An 18,559-nucleotide genomic window follows, 5' to 3' on the forward strand; every position below is an offset into this window, starting at 1 on the left:
AGATTGGAAGGCTATGAGCAAGACCACCTGTTCATATTTATTTTTGAGCAAAGCTTAGTTGTAGCTGCTAAACAATATTTATTATTATTATTAATGATTGCTTCCAAATATGCTTCAAAAAGGGTTTCAGTCTACAGGCAGTAAATTATACAATAGTCTCTCGTGTTGGAATCCAGATACCCTCATGTGCAAGTGGAAAATGCTTCCATAGGCATGTGATGGGAACGGGTGAGATCAGAGGTGGAGTTAGGGGAGCATGACCAGTTTGCCTTCACTGGGCACCAAGCTGAGAGGGCATTGCAGGGGCCGCCACAACAATGACAAACAACAGAAGGCAAGGGGGTGCCACTGAAATATTAAAGCCCAAAGAATGTAACTGGTGAGATTTCCTTCTGATAGCAGCTGCCCCATACCTCATGGAGCACCCCTACCTTGTGAAACTTAAGGAATGCAAAGAGAGCTGAAGCCCTATGGCATGTGCAGAACACTTCAGATCCCAGTCCGTAAAACCCAATCCATCTATTTCAAGACAGTTTCCAGCTGATTGCACTGCTCCTGCCAACCTAGCAGTTCGAAAGAACGTCAAAGTGCAAGTAGATAAATAGGTACCGCTCCAGCGGGAAGGTAAACGGTGTTTCCGTGCACTGCTCTGGTTCACCAGAAGCGGCTTAGTCATGCTGGCCACATGACCTAGAGACTGTACGCGGCTCCCTCAGCCAATAAAGCGAGATGAGCACCGCAACCCCAGAGTCGGTCACGACTGGACCTAATGGTCAGGGGTCCCTTTACCTTTTACAGAAGCATGGTATAGCTTCATTTTCTCTCTCTCACACACACTGCAGAACATCAAAGTCTTGGGTTTTTGTTTTGTTATTTACATCTCCAAGTAGGCATGGACAGATGTGTCAATTTCTGTTCTCAGTTTCTAATTTTTACAATCTTGAGTTCTCCATATTTCTGCAGCAGTTTGTGAACTGTATGCAGCTGTGACTGAAGTACATATTTTCCAAACCATCATCTCTAATATACAGTGGTGCCTCGCAAGACGAAAAGAATTCGTTCCGCGAGTCTTTTCATCTTGCGATGTTTTTTGTCTTGCAAAGCACGGTCCGTCACAACTGCGCCTCTTCAAGCGGCTTTTTAAAAAAAGCGCAAGACGTTTTCGTCTTGCGAAGCAAGCCCATAGGGAAATTTGTCTAGCGAAGCAACGCAAAACTGAAAAACCCTTTCGTCTAGTGAGTTTTTCGTCTTGCGAGGCATTCGTCTTGCGGGGCACCACTGTAATGCATTTCTTTAATGTTATTTTCGCTAATATAATAATTTTATGCACATCTCTCCCTAATATATGTATTTTGGTAAAAATTGGCTGGTTGAAGAACTGTATACAAAATTCAGAGAAGTTTGTTTCGGTTCTCATATTGTTTCAGAAACTGAATTAACTAGTTTTGCCTTTAAATGCAAAGTGAGTTGATTCCCTCCTCTCCCTGTCTCCAGGTAAGGCTGGAAGTGTATCTTGTTTGAAATGCTGGATAGCTCTGCCAGTCAGGGTAGACTGAGCTGGATGGGCCAATGATCTGATTCAGTACAAGATCATTTCCTATGGTCCAGTGCAACTCCCTACCATGGTCTTATCCAATATGTCAATACAGAAACTAAGCTTTGGGCCTTGTCTGTTGTAGGCAATTGTTTCTGAATTCTAAGTAGGTCGCTTCAAAATGCTGGCAGAGATTTCAGCCTTCCATTTCGGATTCTTCTTTGGTTATTTTTAGTCCTTCTGAAGCCTGGGAAATCAGAAATATAACCACTTTGAACAGCCTAGAGAGCCAACTATAGCAGAAGCTCTGAATTTGATTAGATAAAACAACAAAGAGGTTCTGTTAGGGCAGAGGCAGGAAGAACTGAGGTGGGTGGCAATATCTGTCATAACTCAGGGGAAATGTAGCCTCAAAGCACTCAAAAGTGGGTGTAAAAATAACATAAGCAATAGACAACTTTCCCACATCTTGAGGTCACTCTTCAGCCTGAATAAAAAAAAAGAATTCTTCACATTCACTTTTTTTTTTACTTTTAAAGTATAATAAACAGTACATGAATGGGTGTTTCTTCTGAGAATCCTAGGGAGGGGATCTTCATCAGTCTCCCCCCAAAAAAAAGAGTGCTTCAGCAAGAAGTCTTCAAAACAAAAGAATCCCATAGCAATTGCATTTGTTATGGGATCAGAACTTAAGAATCAAGATTATGTGTAAATCACCTCAGATTGCAAACTGTAAATTTATTCATTTTAGATTAAATCTATGCTGGATCCATATTATTGCTATGTATTCTCATGTTTGAGAGTTAACCTTTAGTTGAAGAGAATTTTCATTACTGAAGAATATCATTGTTCTATATAGAACATATTGTATATTTCTTACCTTAGAATATCCATAGGGTTGTTGCTCAGTGGCAGAACATTTGATCTGAATGCAGAAAGTCACAGGTTGAACCCCTGGCATTTCCAGAGAGGGCTGGGAGAGAACCGTGTGTGAAACTGGGAGAGAACTCCTGGAAACTTCTGCTGGTCATTGTAGACAAAACAATTAAAAATAAATAAGCATGTTAAATACATAGTCACAATACAAACATTCTGCCCAAATCCCCTGGGGAAACAAAAATATCTTTACCTTACAAAGTTGGCACCAGGTGGGCATCCCAGGGGATAGAATACCATAGAAGGGAGATGCTACAGAAAAGGCTTGTTTTCTCATCATCGCACTCTAGACCTTCTTTGGAGGTGGCACACAGAGAAGAGCCCCAGATGACGATCTTAGGGTCTGGACAGATTCCTATGGCAAAAGGCAGTGTCTTATAGTGTACAGGTCCTGAGCCATAAAAGGTTTTAAAGGTTAAAAACGGCACTTTGAATCGGGTCCTGTAACAAACTGACAGCCAGGACAACACTTTCTTGTCTGAGTCTAACTGCTATGGTGTTCACTAGCCGTAGTTTCTGAACTGTCTTCAAAGGTAGCAGGCATGCTGGGCACAGGGCCGCCTTTATTATTATTATTTTTTAAATAATTTTTATTAACCGGCCAATCAAATCAAATCACATCACAAAAATTTCGAATTACAAAGCCGAATTTTAAATTTTGTTGAGGGGACCCATATTTCAAGATCCGAAGGGGGATTCTGATCATCTTCTTGCTACTGCGTTAATGTCCAAATCAGTCCAAACAAAGTTCATAATTCTATCCAGTCTTATCTTGCTGTTTCCACATCTCATCTTGTTCGTATATTTTCTCTTTTTTCTTTATGATCTCTTCTGATAATCTCCTTAAGCCGATAAACACAAATAATAATCCTGTGTGAATTTTTCCGTTCGTCCAATCCTCAAATCGAGATGGTTTCCATATATCATCGCATTCATAGATAACATCGCTCTTTCCATCATTAATCACAGAACTGTCGTTCTTAAGTCCCTCTGAGGAGTTTCACCCACAATATAAAAACAGCTCTCTTTCTCTATTTCTCCTTCCAGACTTAAGTCCTCTGACAGAACTTCCCAATATGGCGATGGTATTTTTAACTGCGTCATTCCAAAGCCCTTATACATTCCACACTCTTCTTAAAACATGCTTTGGTTAGAAAGTTTATCTCCACACAGTCGTAAATCCACAGCTTAAGTCCTTCAAATGACATTTCTGACTTGTGAGGGGGGGGGGATTCTTGTTTAATCACATAGAGGAAAGAAAGGAAAGTCCCCCCTCCCCCATCCAGTCCCTTTGCCATACCGAGTCTTGGTGTGTCTTCATCTGGTTAATTCCGACTCGTCTTGTTTATCAGAGATCTCTTCTGTTAGCAGTCTTTACTCCCCCTCCTTCCTTGAAATATGTGCATTCGCTTCATCCTAATCGTTTCTTTTGAAGTTCTTGCAGCTAGAGTCGCGGATCAGAGGCAGCGTCCAGGAGTGCCGAAATCCACAGGAGGGCATTCTGCCTAGTGCTCCCATCCCCACAAATTCGGGGGTGGTATAGGGCACAGCAGGCAAGGGCAGCCCCCCCCAATCCTGGGGGGGGGTTAGGAAGGCTATTTACTCCCATCACAGCCTCCAAATTACCTCGTGTGGGTCGGAGAGATGTTATTGTCAGCCATCTTCTGATGCGCCCCTAGTGGCCCCCCTCACAGGGCCGTCTTTAGCATATGCGCCGCCGGGGTGCAAAGATCTGCCCAGCACGCCCAAATTTAGTTTATCCCCCGAATTAACTTTTATTATGCATTATGTCACTATTATCATTTGATAAATAGCGCTCACGCTAAAAGGAGGGTTTTTTGTGTGTTTTGTTTTAAACCAGCTTTTCTAAAGAAGACAAAGAACACATTGGGAGTCAGTGTAAAGACTCCACGCATGCGCTTATGACACCGTAGAGAGGTGTCTGAAGGATGAGACCGGCAGGCATTGTGCGCATGCATGGGAGAGCCATCTCAGGCAGCCTTTCATTGTGGGAGCAACCTCATTTCTAGAGGAGCTGGGAGGGCCCTTGCGAGTGTGCATATACGAGTTCTTCTTCCAGAGCCTGTGCACACTCCTGTCGCTAGATAGGCGCACTCTCTTTCTGTCTGTCCCTCTTTCCTGTTACTCCCTCTCCTCCCGGCTTTGGTGAGCGATACTTTCCAGAGAGCTCTCCCTGCAGCAGCATTTGCAGGCAGGCGGTGCAAGTTCAGTCCTGTCAAAGGTGTCGCTGACCCCGATGCCGCATAGCAGCTCAACCCAATATGCTTAGGCGGCTTCAGCGGCGGGCGCCCCCCAGAATTCAGCACCTGGGTGCCCTGCACCCCTTGCTCCCCCGGGTAAAGATGGCCCTGATGGGGCACAAGGGGCTGTGCCACCCCCCACTGAAGCTAGGCACCCTTCACGCACCGCAGCCACAGCCTACACCAGGCAGCCCTGGGAGCCCAGGAGCTTGGCAGGAGCTGCAAAGTGTGAGGGCGGTCTTTGCCTTCACTCATCCCAGCCTCCGCCTGGCAGCCCGGAAGCCTTGGAGCCAGGCAGGGGCTGCAATGAGCAAGCACAAGGATTGCCCTTCCATGCATTCTGCCTCCGCCCAGCACACACCGGGCGGCTGTCACGTGACACATGATGTATCACATGGTTGCAACCCTTCAATGTGTGTGTGTGTGTGGGGGGGGGAAGTCAGCACCCCTGAAAGGTAGCCACATGCGCAGCACATTAAAGTACAGTGGTACTTCTGGTTACATACTTAATTCATTCTGGAGGTCCATTCTTAACCTGAAACTTCTTAGCCTGAAGCACGACTTTAGCTAATGGGGCCTCCCGCTGCTGCCGTGCTGTGCCCCCCCCAATTTTTGTTCTCATCCTGAAGCAAAGTTCTTAACCCGAGGTACTATTTCTGGGTTAGTGGAGTCTGTAACCTGAAGCGTATGTAACCTAAAGCGTATGTAACCCGAGGTACCACTGTAGTATAACCAGAATATAGACAACCAAAGCCACCCTATCCCTGTTCAGATTGGGTTGCAGCTGAGCTACCAGTCAAAGCTGGTAGAAGATGTTTTGCAACCATGTAGGCCACTTAGTTGACATTGTTGAGTAATGTCAGCTGACTGACAGGTAGGCCAGGGTCTGCACCACTTCTATGCTTGATTCTCACCAACACTCCCTGTCCCCTCCAGATAATGGAAAGCATACAGTCATTTATTTCCCAGGAAAGTACGTTGTTGGGATTCTAGTTTTCCTGATTTCATGTCTGTTATAAATGATACCAAATGGTTTTTCTAGTTCCCTGGCATTTCAAAAAAAGATTTTTTAAACAAAACAGTCACAACACAGCAAATGTTATGGAAATAAGCTGAACACAGAGTTCATTCCAATTCTCTTTTTTATCCAAACAATTTTTTTACAAGAATTTTCTCTTGAACTATTATGCTCAGTATCCATTTTGCCTCTTAAACAGGGGCAGGGGTGCTTGTTTTGCATTTTTACAAGGAGCAAGCCCTAATTTTTAGGAGCAAGTCCAAACAAACAATTAAAATGCAAAATTGTTAATGTAAACACAGCGAATAAATCCCTAATTCCCCTCCCGGAACAAATAATCCATTTATCAGGCTTCTAAAACTTGTTGAGCAAATGCCTTTCCTTGAGTTATATACAAAAACATACACATTTTTCTACTTTTAAAAAACATGCATTATAATTCAGGATGGGTTTTTTTTAAAAAAACAACAAAACGGTTTGGAGAGGTTTTTCTGCACTTTGCTATTTGATTTGGCTTAGGTATAGGTTGCACAATATATGCCTTTGTAAATCGCAAATTCCTCAAGGTTAAGGAAAACACAGCCTCGAAGCTTTAGGGGTGTAGCTTTTGGCACTGAGACTGTTGACTAATGAAAAATGCTCTGCAGCTTTGCATGAAAACGTGTACAATAATTATCGTGGCAATGACATGATGTCTGACTCATCCTTGGTGGTTTGGATTGCATGTGTGGGGTTGTGTTTTGGACAGAGCACTCCAGAATAGCAACACTCCATCAAAAAACACAGCAGTACACCTGTATTCCAAATGGCTGAATAAGGCAAAACACATGTCACCCCAACGCTGCAAATGAAATTTAACGGGGAAAGCTGCAGGAGAAATAAAGGCAAGGACCGTAACACTGGCATGTTTGAGGATTTGTTTCTCTCTCCAGCTCTCTGGGATGATTTATTCATCACTAAACCTCTGTTCACAAGCCATGTTTGATTTCACTTAATGCCGACAAAGTCGCTGCAACCGGATCTTTGGAAAGCAATGCCAAAGAATGTTTGATCCAGATAGATAGATTACAATAGCAGGCATAATTTACAATGAAAAGCCAACGCTGCTTCTGCCCCCAACGTGTGATGTGGTTTTAAAACACTTACAGGCCTGATTCTTATTTACACAAAGTTTTCTTTGCGCTGCTAAGAAAGGCCCTCAGATGTGAGGCTTAGTGACATTCATTCATTTTATTTTTTAAAATTACTTTTATATGTCCCTTCCCCGCCAAGGAAATCAAGATGGCGTACGTGTTCTCCCTCATATTTATCCTCAGAACAACCCTGTAGGTTAGGCTAAAAGGAAGTGACCCAGATCTAGTCTGCTGCTCTAGCTTAGAACCAGGTATTTTTCTTTTGGTACATTTAGGACATTCTTGCACTATAAATATAAAACAGTTTTTTTCATCTTAAATTTACAAGTCAAAAAATAAAGCACACAAAGTCAATAGTTAACAAAGGTATAATATTCTACTATGCCCTACAAAGTTAGCTGGGGAATAAAATGAAAATGTGGGGAAATAGAACAAAAGGGGAAAGGGTTGTCCGTTATAATCCTGAGTTTAGAATTCCAACAGACTTTCAAATACTTTTCATTCTTTGACTGTAAAACAGTTTAACTGTCACAATTTCCTGTATTCCTGTGAAAGGGATCACTAGGCATAGTGTTAGCTCTCTCCCAAACTACGTTTTCCTGAGTGAAAGGAGGAATGTCAATTAAATCAGATTAAAATCTGTTTAAGGCCACAATCCAACCCTACTGAATTGGATGCAAAGAAGCCAAATTGCATACAGCAGCCCTTGGTCATGCCACACAAGAACAGTAACTACAGCAGAAGAAAATGGCAGTACATCTTGGTTGTAGGTGGCACTGCTGGTGTCAGTTCACCCTTGCCACGGTGAGGAACTTTTAGTGGACCACTGGGCATATTGGCCAGTCCCTCTGTTACTGAGAAATTCGGTTCAGGTGGAACTCTGCACATGTCTTTGAATATGGGTTTGGTTTGGCAAAAGCATAGAGAAAGCAAGACATTTTTGTGCAGTAGCATCTATGCATGGATTGAGTCCCCAGAACCTTAGCCATTTTTAATGCAAACACACCCTTCTTCCATATAAGGGACATCTCAGCTTCTTGGCTGTGAATTTCATATAAAGTTTTTAGCTGTGAGTTTCTGATTGACCAGAGACCCCTTATAAGCTCCCACCTTGCCTACGCTGAAAAAAATTTTTTGTTGATGTCTGGCAAGAACTCAGTATTAAAATAGCATTGAATGTCCCTTTTCATATTTAGCATGTGCATATTTTGGTGCACATACATGTTCTCTCCTCAGTGTTCACCACATTGTCTCTGCACAGTATTTCTAAAATGGACAAAAACCAGAATTCATTTATCCCATTGGTGAGACACACAAATACATATTCTTCCTGAAGATCTCCAGTTGCGGGATATTTAAATGCGTGTCACTACTCAAGTTTTAGTAGAGATTAATATTACCCATTTAGGCACCTTTTATGTCTTCTCATGCAAAAAAGTAAATAAAGAGATACCTTGAATATTTCAAATTTCACAGTGGATCACATCCACTTCTGGGACAACAACTGCAAACGTAGCCTTTAAGACACATGTCAGTGTGATGAGCCAAAATGCCAGCAGTGAGGGAGCACACATATGGTATTGTTTGTACTCCAAAGTACGGAGGAACGAAACAAGTTTAACAAATACAGATGGTTAAGATCAGTAAGGGTGTTTAATGAAAACAAACAAAGGACGGCCGCATATAAACCAGAACCTGTTTGCCTTTTGCTCCTTTTGACCAGTGACGAAGGACTGTTTTCTGAGTCTACAGCAACCCTTTCCTGGTGACAAATGTCCTGTGGTAGTTTTTGTTGTCCTCTTTTGGGGACTTTGGCCTCCACAGATGCTGACTGTTGCTGGTTCTTTCATGCTTACTCATCTGATGAATTAATGGTTGGGTATTTTTCTGTCTTTCTTTCTTAAATTAAATGTTTGCACAACCTGTGATTTAAAAGTACACATGCAGCAAGACAACTGGAATATGGGGGGGAGCAGCTCCTATTTCATTACAGAGGACAGGTCATGTTCAATTATATATATATAATTATTTCATAAACAGATTCTAAGCAACTGAGGAAGCTTTAAAACATAAAAAGCATTACATAAAAGCAAAGAAGGGAAAAACCCCCACCCCAAAACAAAAAACCTATGGCACGAAACAAGAAAAAACACACACATTTCAGTAAATACTGTACAAAGACTCCTACAACAAACAGAGAAACCAAAATTAACAGATCAGTCCATCTCTACACACAAACATGCATAAAGTAAAAAATACAAAAGTTAGAGAAACCCACTTTAAAGGCCTGAAAACATACAGGCAAGCTTTCAGCTTATGTGTGCATGCAAAGGATTCCCAAAAAATGGCAGGGTGTGGCATTTTGTATCTCATCCATGCAGTTATTGAGCAGACAAGTATCTACTTTGATGCAGAAATAATCATTTTCAAGTCACTGTTTTTACTGGGTCTCTCAGGAAACACCGAGTCAAGTAGAACAAAATAACACAGGAAGCTGCCCGTATACAGAGTCCACCAAGCTCAGTACTGTCTACACTGATGACCAGCAGCTTTCTGTGATTTCAGTCGAGAAACCTTCCCTTTCTTATCTGTAGACACCAGAGATTGGAACTGAGACTCTTCCTCCATGCAAAAATGGTGCTCTGCCACAGTGCTGAGACCTTTCCCCTGCTGGATCAGACCAAAGACCCATCTAGTTCACCATCCTATTCTCACACTGGCCAGATGCTGATGGGAAGTCTGCAAGCAGGAGTGCGATAGCACTCTCCCCACTTGTGATTGCTAGTGGGGCGTAACTACTTGAAACTGACATTAAAATAAAAGGCAGCAGCCATGACATTATCTATTTATTTTTGAAGGTGCTGAAGTAATGAAGACACAACTTATACTTATTATTTGCTACAAATGGGAACAAACAAGGCTATTGACTAGGGTTGTTTGTTTTTTTTGTCCAGGTTACCGGACAAAACTGAATATGTGTCAGCCTGTGAACTGAATATTATGGATTGATTTTTTAAAAAATAAGAATTTTAATACACGCAGAGTGTAGTTGCACTATAGAACTTGTTCTCACAGGAGGCAGTGATGCCCACCAGCTTGGATGGCTTTGAAAGAGGATAAGACAAATTCATAGGCAATAAGGCTACCAATGGCTACTCCATGCCTGTGTTCTGCCTATATAAAGGTAAAGGTAAAGGGACCCCTGACCATTAGGTCCAGTCGTGGCCGACTCTGGGGTTGCGGTGCTCATCTCACTCTATAGGCCAAGGGAGACAGTGTACAGCTTCCGGGTCATGTGGCCAGCATGACTAAGCCGCTTCTGGCGAACCAGAGCAGCGCACGGAAACGCCGTTTACCTTCCCGCTGGAGCGGTAGCTATTTATCTACATGCACTTTGACGTGCTTTTGAACTGCTAGGTTGGCAGGAGCAGGGACTGAGCAACGGGAGCTCATCCCATCGCGGGGATTCAAACCGCTGACCTTCTGATTGACAAGTCCTAGGCTCTGTGGTTTAACCCACAGCGCCACCCACATCCCTTTCTGCTTGTATAGCTGGAGGCAATAATGCCAGTTGCTTGAAGCTATGTGAGAGGAGAGGGCTCTTGTGCTTGGGTCCTGCTTGTGGGTTTCCTGCAGGCATCTGCTTGGCCACTGCGAGAACAGGATGTTGGACTAGATGGGCCAGTGGCCTGATCCAGCAGCCTCTTCTTACATTCTTAATACCTGGGAACCAGTATGGATATCTGTAAGTTTCTGAAGATTTTGTTTCCTCTTCTTAAATGTGACATTGGGAATATGTACATAATCTTCACAGAGCGGGAGGGGCACAGAGAGAAGAAACACTTTGATACATCTGTCGCAGCACAACTGGATGCCTTCATTTACCCAACTGCAACAAAACGTGTCTCTCCTGTATGGGTCTCTGCAGCCACAGCAGGCAGTGCAACCTTCCAACAGTTTGACTTCACCCACAAAGGCACACTTCTCCATTGTCTCTCAAGACAGACAGATGGCAGTAACATTTATAGAGTTGGAGCAGATCATGTGACCACCCAGAACTGGAGTATCCCCAACTGCCTGGCCTTTGTTGGAAGACCTTCTTCTGTAGGTACTATATCCATACCTTGAGGGTATTTGCAGTCTTCTTAAAATTGAGGGGCTGCTCCTTTTAAATGCAGTACTAGCATACCAACCCAGCATCCAACTGAACCATAGATCACCGGTATGCTAATGCTGTTCATGTAGAGCAGTGGTTCTCAACCTGTGGGTTCCCAGATGTTGTTGGACTACAACTCCCATCATCCCTGAGCTCTGGCCTTGCTAGCTGGGGGTGATGGGAGTTGTAGTTCAACATCTGGGGACCCACAGGTTGAGAAAGGCTGATGTAGAGGATACTGGTCTGATTTAAAAGTTAGCCATATGGAATTCCACACAGGAAAGCTTTACTAAAAACAACAGCATCACATATCCAATGGATTTCTGGGAAGACATATTTACCTTTGTGTCCTTGCAGCATTGTTTTCAAAAGTGTAGGATAAATCTCCACATCCAAATCTTAGGCAAGAGATGAGTCTATATGATTTACAAAATCTTATTTGGCTCTAGCCTCTGGAAATGGGGGTGGGGGGAAGTAAACCAGTATCTGGTAGCAATGTCACACTCTTCAGTGAGGCTTAAAACAAAACTCAGAAATCAGTGTCAGGGGATTGTGTTGTTGTTGTTGTTGAATGAGGCATTTATCATATCACTTTGGGGTTAATCTCTTGAGCCAGCACTAGGGTGGATGAGGTAATATCTGCACATGCTGAGGATAAGATAGAATGCAAATGGATGGGTGGGAGAATGGGACGGTAACATGCCGTGAAGATTATGAGCCTGTTGGCTGAAATCAGTACGAGCTGTGACTGAGTAGTAATGTGTGGAAATGCCAGATTAGAATGGCTTTCATAGGGAATGCAATGCCCTCTGAAACATGAGTTTTCCGTAGCGTGTGCTGCAAAGATGGGGGCCTGCAGGAGTACTAAGATAAGTAATTGGGAGTTTGACATAATCCTGGAGGGAAGAAGTTCACAGAGCCAACACATTTCACGGATAAAACTTCAAGTCTCAGCCTTATTGATTTACTTAGGGGTGTCAGCAACTAACTTCTATGGGGTGTTGGAATTTTGAAGATAGAACCAAGTTAATGCTGTTCGTATGTCCCGGAAGGGAATGTGGCACTGGCTCATATGGTTACAACATATCCTTAAACACACACATCCTAAAATGATGATTTAAGAATTCCATTAGCTGTCTTTTGGTGCTTAATGAGCTTTTGAAAGTAATTCATTTTGAGAAATATGATTCTAGATATGAAAGCTCTTTCCTTCTTAATCTCAGGACTTTGCACCTGCATTCTAGACTAATCCGCTCATCTTTAGCATGCTCTCACTGTGAAGGGAAATTTCTGCTGTCAAATTTACCTCACAACCAGAGCCCTCTCAAGTTCCAGCAGAATGGTAATCTCACACACAAGGGTCATGCATGGACTCCTAGATAATCTTTCAGAATGCACTTCACATTTCTTTAGGGTTATAAAGAAGAGACTGCAGAAACTTGGCAGGTCTCTTCACTTTGTGTTTGACTGCTTTGAGGTGCAGGAAGAGGATGTGTGGTGAAGTGTTTTTGATATATGTACGCCTGCTTTGGTTGTAAGACCAGGATGTGTGGCAACCCTGTTGTGGGTGAATACCCACATGCTAAGTATTGTGAAAATGTTATATAGGAGTCCTGCTTTCCTTACATTATAAATATGGCACCTGAAAGAATGTACAGTACAGTGGTACCTCGGGTTACATACGCTTCAGGTTACATACGCTTCAGGCTACACACTCTGCTAACCCAGAAATAGTGCTTCAGGTTAAGAACTTTGCTTCAGGATAAGAACAGAAATTGGGCTCCGGCGGTGCGGCAGCAGCAGGAGGCCCCATTAGCTAAAGTGGTGCTTCAGGTTAAGAACAGTTTCAGGTTAAGAACGGACCTCCGGAACAAATTAAGTACTTAACCCGAGGTACCACTGTACTGTTTTGGTTCTTATAGGGCACAGGGTGTCACTGAGGAAAACCTTTTCCAGTCTGCATAAAAGGACAAATCAGTGTGAATTTGCCTCTTTTAAGTCTCCCTAGCAAGTGTATTCTAGATGGCCACAATCCAGGGAAATATGGGGGAAGAAGAGCCACAGACACAGGGAAAACTCATTTTGAGCAACAACACAGGTTGCAAAGACAGCTTTTGACATAGCATGGAAAAATGGCTGCTCACTGAGGATATTAAAATAGCTCCCTGCACATGTGTGTGTGCCCATGTGTGTGTAAATGACCTTCATAGATCGGTGCTTAAGACACAAATTTCCGGAAGGTAATGCCCAAGGTAGGCTATTAACACCAGCCCAATCTTTGGATACTCAAATTGAATCCATGGCATGAAGCAGCTTCCATCAGTTGATCCTACCCCTCCAGAACAGCTGTAACTTGGGCACAGTTATCCATCCTCTGGAATGTGATGTGGAGTTGTTTTTGAAGACTGGCCAGAAATGTTTAAAATGTAGCAGGAGAAGTGGACACAATCAGACTGAGTTCCTTCTGGCAAGACAAGCCGGACAGGGCCAAGTCTAATCAATTCAGTAAGGCAATGCCAAGGCAGATGTAGAACAAATATTCTAGCCAAATCTGTAATCAGGACCCTGGACAGTTCCCAGTGGCCCTTCATGCAACAATGCTCCATCAACAGAGAGCTGAAGCATCTGCAGTCTTATGAAGGCATACAAGGCCTGTTTTATATTAGACCCCACCTCCTTCAAGGTGGCAGCTGTGTTCTTAAAGGGTCCTTGCCTGATTCTGTATCTTTTCGCTTCTGTGAGGTCTAGGAGATGAAGGAGCTCCTTTGAGTCCACAGATGGTGGTAGGGTCACATTATTTGGTCAGGAAGGCACAGGAGAAGATTCTCTCCTCAGGGAAGGGCCTGAACTTCATCCTCATCCAAATCTTCTTCTGAGCATGGTGGGACCCCAGGAACATGGGCATGATAGTGTTGGGACATAATTCTTCTTGGTTTCCCAAATCTTGATTCCTTGGACTATGATTTTTACATCTGAACTGGGCCAAGTGGCATAGCAACACAGAGAGAGAATGAGAGAGAGAATGCAAGAATGCAAAAGCAAAATACCTACCAGACTGCTGCAATGTGGCTTTGCCTCTGCAATGTGAAGGAATGTAAGAAACACCCAGAGACTTCATTTTCTTTGTCTGCACACATCACACTTTTTTTTTTTGAGTAAGTGTGTGTGCTTTGTTCCATGAGTGAATTAAGAGATACTTCATCCAACAATAACTTTTACAAAAAGCCATCACTGGGCACCCGATTTCAGGTGTATGTAAATCTGACAAACAACTGATAGCAGAGTTGTAGGGTGGAGCACCTGGATGGGCGGAGAGGGCTTCCCTCCACTATCCCCACTGGCTAGTAGCCTTTGTTACTTTCTTGAAGGTATATGGCAAGACTTTTCCTTGTCTAAATATCTCCATCATGAGGTATGCTTCAGGTAATGGAAGGCTATTTCAAATTTGCATTAGGCACTTACCCAAAGTAGTTTAGCTCAATGTGCTGCTAGCTATAGACAGTATCGCTTAATGTAATTTATTTGAGTCAGGATTTACTGAGCAGTGTCCTGATATGTAAATAAACTGTTTTCCACAACAGTCAGATCATGTAAGGAAGAGGCATGCTGTAAGACAATTGTATGGGAATGGTTAAAAGCAGATGTGAGTTGATGCAAATAACAGGAAAATAACCCTCCCCACCCCTGCCACCATCAAACAGCATGTAAATTATGGATAAAATGGTTTGAATATGCAATTCAAACAATATTTGATCTACCAAATGGAAGCTAGAAGCTTTCTTCTTCTTCTTCTACTTTGCTTTGCTAGCTCCTATCAATAACTATATAAATTAGTAGATCTGTACTAGTGTAAAGCTAGATGGTACAATCAATGATATCAATCCCTTCAATAGTATTCATGCAGGGCACCCCCCACCCCCTCAAGATGTGGAGGGTGCAGCCCCAGTGTTTTCATATCCAACCAGCTGCCACCAATATTGGCACAAAGGTTCTGTTATGGTTCACTATTTCCAGCACTGAATTATTCTATGCACAATCCATGCCACGTACACCATATTAATGTAGTAGTGCCTGCTTTTTTTGTTCTTCTGGATTCAAAAAAAAATTAATACTTTTTGTATGCTTTTTTTTTTACATGCAGTAGCTGGGAATAGGCATGGGACAGACAGACCAGGAGATAAGGGACTGAAAGCCAAAAGTAATAATTTTTGAAAGCATACTATAATAAAGAATATGTTGACTATGCAATAATACTTAGTTTGATAACTGCTTAGACATATTACGATTGTTTTAAAGATACTCCATTTCCTTTAATGGTGTTGCATTTAAAGAGGTTTATATATGTACTTGTTCTACTTCCTATCCCAATATAAACACCACTAATCAACTACCCATTTAGCTCTATCTCCAATTAAATCACAGACTGGTTAGAGAGATTCACCTGAAATATTACTGATAGCATGACTAATTAATTAAAATTCTGCTACTGCAGGTTTTGAGGCAAACAACATACTTTTGGTTGGAGGCCAATCTGCAGTGGAATGGGAACAGTGCTGCATGTGACAAACACAGGTCAGAACAGAAATCAATGCTGGGGGCCACCAGGGGGCGCATTGGAAGATGGCCGACTAACATCTCTCCGACCCACACAAGGTAATTAAGAGGCTGATATGGGAGTATGCAGCCTCCCTTACCCCCCCAAGGGTGTGGGGGGGGGACTGCCTTGCCAGCTGTGCCCATAATTCACCCCCGGATTCAAAAGAAGGGGGTGTAGGCACTTGGCACGAAGCCCTCGAGTGAGGCCGGCTCTCCCTGACGCTGTCGCTAATCGCGCACTGGTTTGCAATGGCTTGGAATATATAATTGGAAATAAATAATTGGAAAGAAGCTAATGCACATACATCAAGTGAAGACTGGGAGTAAAGACTGCTGATTAATGGATCTCTGCGAGCGGAGTGATGGGCTGAACAATAAATCAAGTGAAGAATCATCATTAAAAGACTGGTACGTTGGAGTGAAACGGAAAGGGGGGGAGGAAAAAACTTTTCTTTTTTTAATCTTATGTGAGTACCAAGAACCCTCTCCTCCAGAGAGAAGAATCTCGTTGCAAATTATTAATCACAAGCAGGAGATCAAGAACTGTGTGGGAATGATCAAAGAGAGGATTGGTAGAAACATCCGGGAACGGAAAGTTTTATGACACAGTTACAAATGGTGTTTCGCTAAGACAGGCTTACCTATAGAAGGACAAGGGGGAGGAGGACCAGGGTCATCGGAATGTGAATGTATGGTTATCGGAATGAGATCTTGACCTGGCAGGACCCCCGAGATATGTTTGGCAAGCCTGGGGAAATCACGGACAGACGGAGGGAATGTTCTTTACGGTGGTGTGGAAATGGCGTCTGTTCTTTATGTGATATGATTTTTGGAGACTGTAAAACCCACACAGAGGATGTTTGTTTTCAACCCGCTTGTGAAGATTATCAGAGATCGCAAGGAAAGGAATATATGATAACAATAAGATGAGGAAAGTAATAAAGAGACTATCTGGACAGAACTGGATAGAACTGTTTAATTAAAGCAGCAATATGAGTGATGTTTGGTCCCCTTTCGGAGCTTGATGTATGGGTACCCCCAACAAAAATTTAAAAATCTGGCTGTATAATTTGGAATTAATGTGATTTGGAATTAATGTGATTTGATTGGCCTGTTAATAAAAATTATATTTTTTAAAAAAGAAGAACAGAAATCAATGCCTTTGTACGTCTGGTACACCAACAGAAGCACCATATTCAAAATCATGTTTCTTCCAGTGCATTCATGCAGTCCTGACCTTACTGTACCTTGCCCCACCATGCCCCTTTCAGGTAAATACTGTGACACTGATTTTGGGAGAGAAGCTCTGCCTCACCACACGTGCTGCTACTGAGCAAACAGACTCACATAGTCTAACTCTCAGATGGAAATCAGTAGGACTCAAAAGGACTAAACTGGCTAAATTGTTATTGTGCTGCAAGATTATGAAGAGAGACTAGACTTAGGTTTAATACCTAGGTAAAGGTAAAGGTTTGGACAGACGATGGCATGCTTGCATACAACTCTGTATTGCCAGGTATAGGGTAGATTGAGCCTGAATAGCATTCAAACTATCAGTGAACAAAGGAATTGCTGGCATATTGAATCACTAGTAGGGATCAGCTGGAAGAGTCTGATAAGATTTGGTTTTCTCATTGCGCTAGGGCCATGTTTTCAATGTGCTGCTTTTGAGCTTGGTTATAATGCAACAACAAACTTTTCCGACTTCTGATTCAGAAGTTTCCTAATATGCTAGCTGCATTATAAAATACTTTGTTAATCTCATATCCTTATTTTCAAAGAGCCACATCATCTAGTTATCTATTTTTCTGAAGTAAAATGTTGGCAGATGTGAGCTTTCTGTTGATTTCACTGCACAGGGCAGAGCAGGGGTGGGAAGATAAGAATGAAAGAGGTTGAATGTACAATCATTTAACTAGCAAAAGGGTGCCATTCTTATAAGCTATTATTGAACTGCTAAACAGGAGATGTAGAGTCACGTGAGCATGGTTCTCTTAAATGCCTGACAGCTGCAAAAAGCATCACAGTTCCTGCAAAGTACATTTCCACAGATCAAGTTACTGCCGGGGAAGGCTTTAACAATCTTCTACTCTACTTTTAACCAACGACAATTAGTATTAGCAAATGGTCCAGGCCATTGCCTGGAATCACATATGATTTTTATTCAAGTAAGACAAAAATCTTATTCATACCAGATCTGTAAGCTCAGCACAAGTTACTCTGCTTAAAATAATGGCTCTGAAGTACTCCTATCCTTCATTTTCTAAGCTGCACAAAAAACAAGCTCACGTTTATTTGAAATCAAGTCTCCACCCCACTTTTTTTTGTCAGCCATCTGGAAATGGGAGCTTTCGTCTGGGCATACACTTCATTCTGAAAACCATTATTCATTGTGCCTTTATGACTCCATTGTCTCTCTGTTATAACCAATCATCATCTGAACTTTGAAAATAGAGGATAGTCTGGCTGTGGTAGTGATGGAGGAGGAGGAAGGAGAAGACACACAGAATGTTTTCTTCTAGCTGATTTATAATGTATTTCACAGAGAAAACTGTGTCTTCTTGTGGGGAGGAAGATGTGGAAGGCGGGTGGTGGAAATCACAGACCAATTTTAGGTCATTCAAGTTCATTCTCCAAATCAAGACAGGCACAAAGAGATTACTTTTCAAAAATGATGCATTTATGGAATATAAAATATCTGTTTTGATTTCCAGTGCCTGGGCAAGTTCAGGATGTAGTTCCTTTACCACATACTTCATGATCTAAAGGGGTAAAAAATGCACAGAGGTTTTGATGCCGAAGAAAAATATTGGCACTTCTAAGCTCCCCCCTTCCTTCACTCACATGAAAGGACTTGAAAATCTATCCTCTTGCTGGCTGCTGTAAGTAGTTAAAGGGTTTAAGCATAAACCTTATTCTCTATGG

The sequence above is a fragment of the Podarcis liolepis genome (assembly GCF_965112155.1).
Source record: "Podarcis liolepis genome assembly, chromosome: 3".
In the NCBI taxonomy this organism is placed as follows: Eukaryota; Metazoa; Chordata; class Lepidosauria; order Squamata; family Lacertidae; genus Podarcis; species Podarcis liolepis.